We start from the raw sequence: 9,855 nt of genomic DNA on the forward strand, positions 1-9,855 counted from the left end.
ACATATGTTCACAATTTAAAGCAAAAATATATGTATAGCCCAGTGGCAATCTGGGGCCAAGATGTTCTGTGAGTAATAAATACTGTTCTCTTATCCAGAGACCTCATATTTCTTGTAAGAATCCATCTGTCTCTCTACCTACTCATCATTCTGTCTATCTTTCTATCTTATCGGTACTTCTTTCTATCTGTGATGCTAAAAGAGAACTGACGGCCTGGAAGACAGACCCAGAAAAAGGAGTGGCCACATAGACAACTACCAAGTGTAAGACAGGTAAGGAAAGAGGGCTAGGTAAGACAGCTCAATTAAATCCCCCTGAAATATCAGAAAGAGGCAACATAGGACATGGCAAAGAGACACTATTTGAAGAGATTATGAAATAGAATTCTCTACGATTGTTCAAAAGCCAATCCGCAGATTCAGAAATCCCAATAAATCCTATGGAGGAGAAATAAAAAGAAATGTATACCTAGATATAGGATAGTGAAAATGAAGAACAATGTAGAGTAAGAGTCTGCCTTTCAGAGGGAAAAAGACAGATTATCTGCAAAGAAATGATATTTAGTTTAAGAGCTACCTTCTAACAACATAACCAGAAAAGAGAAAGGAAGATTTCTCAACTGATTATTATCCAACAGAACCATTTTTCCAGAATGAAGACAAAATAAAAACATTTAAAAACAACAACAAAACCCTGAGGGAATGCAGATCAACAGACTGCCTCTTTCATGGAGAAAGTCTGGCTGTGAAAAATATGTCCCCTGCAATAAAGCGTTCTTAATGAGGTAGCTAATTTGCATTTGGAGCAATCTCCTTATCAGATTAGGAACAGTAAGTAACAATTTAGAGACCAGCACTAATATGCAGACCACGCATTGAGTATCAGTGTTCCAAAAGATGTACTTCAGAAATAAAAGGGACAGTTGCAAAGACAAAGTTGTGATGTGAAAATAATGGTGAGGGAAGAAAACGATACACAGAGAAGTCTACAAACGCAGTAAGTGAGGTGGGACACGGTGACTCATGCCTGTAATCCTAACACTTTGGGAGGCGGAGGTGGGCAGATTGCCTGAGCTCAGGAATTTGAGGCTAGCCTGAGCAACAAGGTGAAACCCCTTCTTTACTAAAATACAAAAAATTAGCTGCGTGTGGCAGCAGGTGCCTGTAGTCCCAGCTACTCAGGAGGCTGAGGGAGGAGAATTGAATTGCTTGAACCCAAGCGGCCGAGGTTGCAGTGAGCCACTTGAACCCGGGAGGCGGAGGCTGCAGTGAGCTGACACTGCACCACTGCTCACTCCAGCTGGGTGACAGAGTGAGACTCTGCCTCAAAAGAAAAAAAAATGTGGTAAGTGTGTTAAAAAAAAAAATGTAACCTTGGACATTGAAACAGTACAGCAGTTAGGATAGTTAGGAATGAATGATCTGGGTTAAAGCATTACCATGTGTCTAAGCTGTAAACATATTGGTCATCCTCTATACTTTCTAAAAGTCTACACGTTAAAATTCTTAGAGATAGGAAAAGACACACAAAGAGTAGCATCCAAACTAGTAGAGGGGGAAATAGAATTAAAATGATCCAAACAACAAAAACAGAACTTAATCGTTCCAAATTAGGAAAAAATAAACAGAAGTAAAATGAAGAAATGCAGAAAAGGGCACAAATACAAAGAAAAATTAGTATGGAAGAAATGCAGTCCGTCATATCAGTGATCAGAATGCTGGCCAAAATTCTTCCGTTAGAAGATATAAATCATAAGGACACAGAAAATTTGAAAGTCAAAGGATGGGAAAATATCACAGTATATGTTGTACACTGAACATATAAACAAAATTTTTTTGGCAACTGTACCTCAATAAAGTTGGACAATTGAATGAACCATTTAAAAAAGATATCATACAAATACGAATTTGTTTGTATTTAGGCAATGCTACTAAAATAGTAATATATATGACTGGAGAAGCTATGGGCTACACTAACATCGGAGAAAATACAAGAGGGAAAGCATTTTAAAAAATAAAAAAAAAAAATAGGCTGGACGTGGTGTCTCACACCTGTAATCCCAGAACTTTGGGAGGCCAAAGTGGGCAGATCACGAGGTCAGGAGTTCGAGACCAGCCTGGCCAATATGGTAAAACTCCGTCTCTACTAAAAATACAAAAATTATCTGGGTGTGGTAGCACATGCCTGTAGTCCCAGCTATTTGGGAGGCTGAGGCAGGAGAATCACTTGAACCTGGGAGGCGGAGGTTGCAGTGAACCGAGATCATGCCACTGCATTCCAGCCTGGGCAACAGAGCAAGACTGTGTCTCAAAAAAATAAAATAATAATAATAACAAAATAGTAAAGATTAGTAGACTGCTTCCCTAAGAAGAACTAGCAATTTAAAATGTATCCATCTAGTTCTGTAACTCAAAATATAGAACACAATATGTACAGATACAGTGTTTCACCAGGAATCAATGGCAAATCCACCATTAGAAGGAGACCTGAATGGCAGGTAAAGGATACATGAAGGGATGAGCTGAACGTGCTGGTATGGCAGCCGGGCATGCTGACCTCGATGCATGAAAAATCTCAGGAGAGATGGAACATGGGAAAGATAACAGCAGTGAAGAAAAAAGCAGCAGCTGAGATTTCCAGTCCAAGAAATGCAGAATAGAGAACTTAAGGTACAGACACAAAAGCCTCATTCCCGTCATTTCAGGGTTTCTTGTCTGAGAATGGTCATCCTGTGTCTAGGCACACCAGGCCTTAAGAAGGTAGCCCCCATGTCTCCAAACTTTGTACCCTATATATACTGTTGTACTCCTTCTCTGACTTGTAAAAGCAACATTGCCAGTTAATTTCAGTTACCCCTGGGGATGGTTATATGTCAAGAAAGTCTCAGGCATCCACAGACTGGCATGAATGAGTGTGCTTGCTGAGGGCAGTACACGGAGGGCGTGAAGACTTCAGCAGTCAGGAGGGAAGAAAGGAGCAGGAGAAACTCACGCACGCAACAGGGTCAGCATCGGGGAGCCCTGCATAGCCATGGGGGTGTTCCTCATGTGCCATAAACTGTTTATAGATTTGTTTTCCCCATTGGATTCTGTCTTAAAGGATGGCAGGCATTTTACCAATCTTTGACCACTGAGGCATATTACACGCCTGTATCAGAAGATAGAAGTCAAGAGTCAGCTCCATCTCCTATGTGGCTGCCCCACCCTAACCCCTGGCTGTGAACGGTGCTTATTCCTGCCTCAGTGGCTTGCTCGCAGAGGCCCCAATGCCTCAAATCCTCACATTTTGTTCTATCTTTTCAAATGCTATGTGATTTTCAAAGGCAACGTTAAATTCCACCCCTTCCATGAAGCCTCACGCTCAGATTTCTCCCTTTTCTGCGTCTGCATGTCATTTGCATGCATGTGCCTTGCTATGGTTTCCCTTTTTGGTTTTCTAAGCTTTAGCCTTGGGAACAAGGTGCAGGGCAGGGCTCACGCTTACTACTTTTCTTGTATCGTAAACAACCCAGGGAAGATGCTGCTTGAGTGACCCACAGTTAGATGGATGGAGGCATCAACATGAATTACATCACATGTCTTGGATTCTTTTAGCTTAGAAATGCAATGATTTTATGACAAACGTTCTAAATTTCAAAAAGGTGAATTTTGAAACTGATTTTGAAATAATTTAAGTCTAGCTATTTCTTAAACGGTAATACACCTGCTGAGTTATATGTGACAGGGTCTTTGTGAAAATAGTCTATTTATGCATTTCTATTACATCACAGCCATTACAAAGTTCATGAGAATGGATTTTCTCACTTTATTGCCCAGGCTGGAATGCAGAGGCACCATCAGGGCTCAGCAGCCTCTACCTCCCTGGGCTCAGAGGATCCTCCTATGTCAGCCTCCCCGGTAGTTGGGGAGGTGCACACCATCACATCCAGCTAATTTTTGTATTTTTGGTACAGATGGGGTTTCGACATTTTGCCCAGGCTGGTCTTGAACTCCTAGGCTCAAGTGAACCTGCCCACCTCAGCATCCCAAAGTGCTGGATTATAGGCGTGAGCCACCACACCTGGCTAAGAACAGATTTGTCCCCGTTCTTCCAAACTTCTTATTTAGTTTTGTAATTCATCATCACAATCAACTTTGAAGTCCCTTTTGTCAAGTGATCCGGGGTTACTGAAATGAATACAGAATTGGAAAGAGTAGGGAAACTGTTTCTCTTCGTTTAAAAAGAGTCATATTTGTCTTTTGCTCACAAGAAATACCTTGGGGTGGCGGCATGAGAAATGTGGACATTTTGCCATAAAGCACCAAAGATAATACAGAACAAAACACAATATGTCAGTTCAATGAACAGAAGGAAGAAACAATAAGAAAAATGTCTTTTAGTTGCAGCCTAATAGGGCTTCACAGATATCTCTGCAGTAAAATATAAATGAACCCATCAAGAGCTGGTGACATGTGGAACAATAATAACATCCCAACTACCTTGAAATCTTGTTTAAAATGAAGACTCCTGGAGGAACAAAATTGAGAGCATAATTCAGCAAAGGGGGAGCTCTCCATAAATACAATAAAGTTGTTTCAATATCCACTGCCCTCTCATAGCTGTTCCCAGGTGCTTGTGTCCTCATGTGGCCCTCGTGCCCTCATGCCCAGGCACTTATTAGGTCAGACATAGCTCTACTCATGACCCTTTGGTTAGCAACAAACAGCTGGTCTGGAACCCCTCACCTCAAAACCAGCTGAATCCTCATCAACATCTGCCTGTGTGTCTGTTTATCTATCATCTATCTATCTATCTCTATTAATCTATATATCACCCATCTATCATCTACTATCAGTCTGTCTACCTATTTTTCTATCAATCTATTAACTATCTATTCATCTATTTATCATCCGTTATCTATCTATCATCTATCTATCTATCTCTATTAATCTATATATCACCCATCTATCATCTACTATCAGTCTGTCTACCTATTTTTCTATCAATCTATTAACTATCTATTCATCTATTTATCATCCGTTATCTATCTATCATCTATCTATCTTCTATCTATCTATCTAGCTAGCTAGCTATCTTTCTTCTACAGCTAGTGCTCGACTTACGACCACGGTCGGGACCGTGGACTGGTCGTAACACGATTTGGTCGTAAGTTGAGTAGGCTATATGTACAGTTGAAATGGTACACACGGAGATGGTAGTGCTGCCGGAAGCTGGTCTGCACTGTCGTACGCCCAGCTGGGCAACGTTTGTGCTGCCCTACGCGGAGCAGTCGTGGCTAGCGATTGTGGTCGTAAAGTCGAATGGTCCTTAAGTTGCAGAGGTGGTAAGTCAATCAATACCTGTATCTATTTACCTATCTGTATTAATCTGTTCTCACACTGCTAATAAAGATTATTTTACCTGAGACTGGGTAATTTATAAAGGAAAGAGGTTTGACTCACAGTTCTACATGCTTGGGGAGACCTCACAATCATGTCGGAGGGCAAATGAGGAGCAAAGCCACATCATACATGGCGGCAGGCAAGAGAGCTTGTGCAAAGGAATTCCCATTTACAAAACCATTGGATCTCGTGAGACTTACTCACAACCACGAAAACAGCATGGGGGAAACTGTGCCCATGATTCAATTATCTCAGATACTGAAATGGTTCTGGCTGTGGGACCTCTGCTCTTCCAATACTGAATGCTAGCTGCTCCTGGAGCTCAGCTTCATCACGGCCCACATTGTGCGGGAGGATCAGTGAGGATGATGATGGTCAAACTCTTCATTTGAGTCACCACAAAGAACCCTAGCTTCCTGTTGTCCATGCAAGGAAGAATAATTTAGCAGTTGAAAAGCTGTCCATTGCCAATATTGATGTATCTAATGATTGAAATGAGGCCAGCACTGCTGGTCTTTCTTTAGCCAGGCCTTCCAAACAGAGTAAGTTCAGACATAAAAGCCAGATTGTTACCACTGAACCCATTTAAAGAAAAAAAGAAAATTAGTTTTTGTTTTTAGTCTTGACTATTTTTGTAAGATTAAAAAATACATAACATTTGTTGGTAGTAGCCACCATTAGGATAAAGAATATGTACTATCCACATACAAATGAAATAGAAAATCACAGGTTAGAAAAATGGTTCCAGTGGAAGATTTAGACACCAACTTGGTGCAGCAATTATTGCAGGGTCTTACTCCTAAGTTTTTGAGTGCCTTGTCATTTAAAGATAATCCAGAAATAATGAATTTAGGGCTTAGATACACTTTAAGAGTATTCCCATGATTATACAGCAAAGCTCTTTAATGCTAATTACCCATAATTTATTTGTAAATTTACTTACTGAAGGATTTGTAGTTCAGCATTATGTTGATTTTTAGTATAAACAGAATGTACTATACCAGTATTTGTCTCAGATGACTGAATGCCTGAATTCCTCCTCTCTCTCTCCTTCCCTCCATTTCTTCCTTTCCTCCCTCCCTTCTTCCTTCCTTTCCTGTCTCCCTTCCTCCTTCCCTTCTTCCTTCCTTTCCCCCTCTCACACTCCTCCCTTCCTTCCTTCTCTCCTTCCTTCCTCCCTCCCTTCCCTCCTTCCCACTTTCCTTCCTCCCTCCCTCCCTCCCTCCCTCCTTTCCTTCCTTACTTCCTCCCTACCTCCTTCCCTCTTTCCCTCTCCTTTCCCTCCCTCTTCCCTCTTTTCTTCCTTCCTTCCTTTGCCCTTTCCCCTTCCCCCTTCCCTTCCCTTCCTTCTCCTTTCTTCTCTCCTCCCTTCCTCCCTCTGGAACAAATCCTGAGATTTGTTCACTTAGTCAATTAAATTATATTGAGCACTGCTTTGCACCTGCCACATCCTTGGGACATGTCGGATAGTGTTCTTACAAACTGTAGTAAGAATAAAAAGCTATGTGGGCACCTAGGAGGGGCATATGACCAGGTCCTGGGAGGTCAGGGACAGTTTCCTGAAAGTGGGAATAAGAATCAATCAGAGAAAATGAGAGCGGGAAGAGGATGGCCGCTGGGCACACCAGCCAAAGTCTGGTGAGGAAGGGGAATGGGGTAGCTGGAGAATGACGCTATTCAATCAACCTGGAGATCCCAGGGAGAATTCTGCAGCGACGTGAAGTTGAAGAGATGCAGAGCCTGGTTAGTGTGTCGGATTTTATCCTGAGAGCAGTGGACTGCGCTGGAGGCTGCCTGTGTGTTTTGAATACAGAAGCAGCATGAAAGGCTGTTCACCAGTGTGAGGGCCGCCGGAGGAGGAGAGGGCTGGAGGTGGAGCGCTGCCGGGGTGTGAGTTGAATTCAGGTGAATGACGACGGATTTCTGAGCCAGGATCCTGAGGGAGGGCAGTATGCTAACACCAATTAATTAGAGCAAATTTTAAATGGCAAAATGAATCATCAGGATTTAGGAATTAGAAGCAGAGTGAAGAAGAAAAGAGGATTAGAAATGACCTGGGTATTGCATAGTTCCTGGGGCTGCTCACCGAATAAGAAAGAGACAAAAGGCAAGAGCTTAGGCGTGGGGGAGACAAATCTGGATGCCTTTAGGATCTTATGGTTTTTACTGACCAACAGTCTATTTTATTTCAATGTTACCATCCCTGTTCCAGGACTATGTTAAAGCAGCTCTTAGACATATATTATTTCATCCATAAGTAAATGAGGACATATCTCTAAAAGATACGGATTACTTTTATTAAAAAATTACATTTAAAAATCACATTATCACATTCAAACAAAATAGCAATGATTCTTTTATACTATCAGCTATACAGATAAAATTCAGTCTTCTCCCAATTTTCTCTACAAGTTGTTTAAATCATCTACATAAGCACCAGGCCTTGAAGTTGGTCCGTAAGGCTCCCAAGTCTCTTGTAACATAGGGGTTCCCTCTCTGCCTCACTCCTTCCTTTTCCTCCTCGCTTTATGTATGAAGAAACTAGGCCGCTTTTCCTGCAGAGTCCTCACCGTCCAGAGCTTGCTGGAGGCCTGCCTGCCACCGTGTCACGGTGAGTGCTCTGTCTCCTGGATTTCCTGTGGATGGGCAGTCATGTTGGCAGGTTTGGTGAGATTCAGGTTTGGGTTTCTTTCCTGGCAAGATGACTTCCTTTGTGACACAAAATGTGTGACTGTCTCCACGCGTGTGGCATTCGCAGGGTTAGGTTCATTCATTTATCAGGGGTTGATAAGTGGAACGTTCCAGCATGTCAGTCCGTCCTCGCTGGTTAACAGGGATGCTTCAATCCCCTCCATGGACCACATGGATCGCTCCTAGGCTTCGGATCGCAGAGGAAAGGCGGGGCCCCTGGTTGATCCTTGCCCTGCATTTACCGGTTTTCAAACTACTGAATTAGGTCCTTTACATCCTTCAAACGTGATTTACGATAAGTAATCATCTAAAAATTAATTTAATGTTCTAAATAGTATCAGTACAAATTTGTAAATTTAAACATGTTTTATGGGTTTCAGTCCCTTACGCTCATTATCCCACAGGTGCTCAAATGAAGCCATCTTCGCTGCTGGGAGCCCCTTCAGATGGCTCTGAGTCCTTTGAGGCGACCTCAGCCTTGGCCATCTCGCTTGCTTTCTGATATTCCATTATATTGCAGGCTTTTCGTGTGTATTTTATTTTATTTTATTTTATTTTTTTGAGACAGAGTCTCACTTGCACCCAGGTTGGAGTGCAGTGGCGCGATCTCAGCTCACTGCAGCCGCTCCTTCTAGGTTCGAGTGATTCTCCTGCCTCAGCCTCCTGAGTAGCTGGGATTACAGGCACCTGCCACCACCATTTTTAGTAGAGACAGGGTTTCACCATGTAGGTCAGGCTGGTCTCAAACTCCTGACCTCATGATCTGCTAGCCTCGGCCTTTCAAAGTGCTGGGATTACAGGCATGACCCACTGCACCCAGCCGTTTCTTGTATATTTTCTACCCCACATTTGAAATCTGATTTTCTCTAAAAAGCTCTGGTTTCCTTTTGTGGGAAATTGTTACTTGGAGACCACATTCTGGGAGCTGGGGGGTCACTGCTCCCCTGTGTGCTATCCTGTCTGGCATTTTATGGGGACAAAACTAGGAGAAAATTTTCAAGATAAAATACAGCATAAGTTGACATTGCTACTTCCAGTTCAAATTCAGGATGGCAGGTGGTTTTGTTTTCATTTTGTTTTATTTACATAACCTGCCTAATTTTATATCTTTGTCTCTTGTTTCCCGTGGTGGAAATTCCAATTCTAAGCGACACCAACAAAATAATTCTTTGCTTTATCCCACAACGCACTCAGCCTACTGCAGAATAACACCACCATTACTACCACCTACTGCCAACAAGATGATTACTGAAAGCAGTATCATATTTTTCCCTCAGTTCGTTTTGTCCTTAGGTATTCTCAGTTGGTTTTGGCCTCAGGTATTCCAGTGTTTTAAAGCTGCTTGGCACAGTTCTCGCCTGTGAGGTTATGCTATCCATCAGACACACACTTAAATTCATTTGTTCCTCCTTGCTTTTGATTTGTAAATATTACTTTTTAAATCTAAAAATTTACTTTCTGTTTTTGTAATTATATAAAATATTAACTTGATTCCAAAGTCATCTCTGCAGACTGTGAATCCCAAAAATCTGACAGGTCTTAGTTAATTTAGAAAGTTCATTTTGCCAAGGTTGAGGACACATGCCTGTGACCCAGCCTCAGGAGGTCCTGAAGACCTGTGCCCAAGATGGTCAGAACCCAGCTTGGTTTTATACATTTTAGGGAGACATGAGCCATCAATCAACATATGTAAGATGAACATCGGTTCGGTCTGAAAAGGCGGGACAACTCAGAGCTGGGGAGGGGGCTTCCAGGTCCTAGTTAGGTGAGAGACAAATGGTT

Source organism: Cebus imitator, unplaced genomic scaffold (assembly GCF_001604975.1).
Source record: "Cebus imitator isolate Cc_AM_T3 unplaced genomic scaffold, Cebus_imitator-1.0 Scaffold20, whole genome shotgun sequence".
NCBI lineage: Eukaryota > Metazoa > Chordata > Mammalia > Primates > Cebidae > Cebus > Cebus imitator.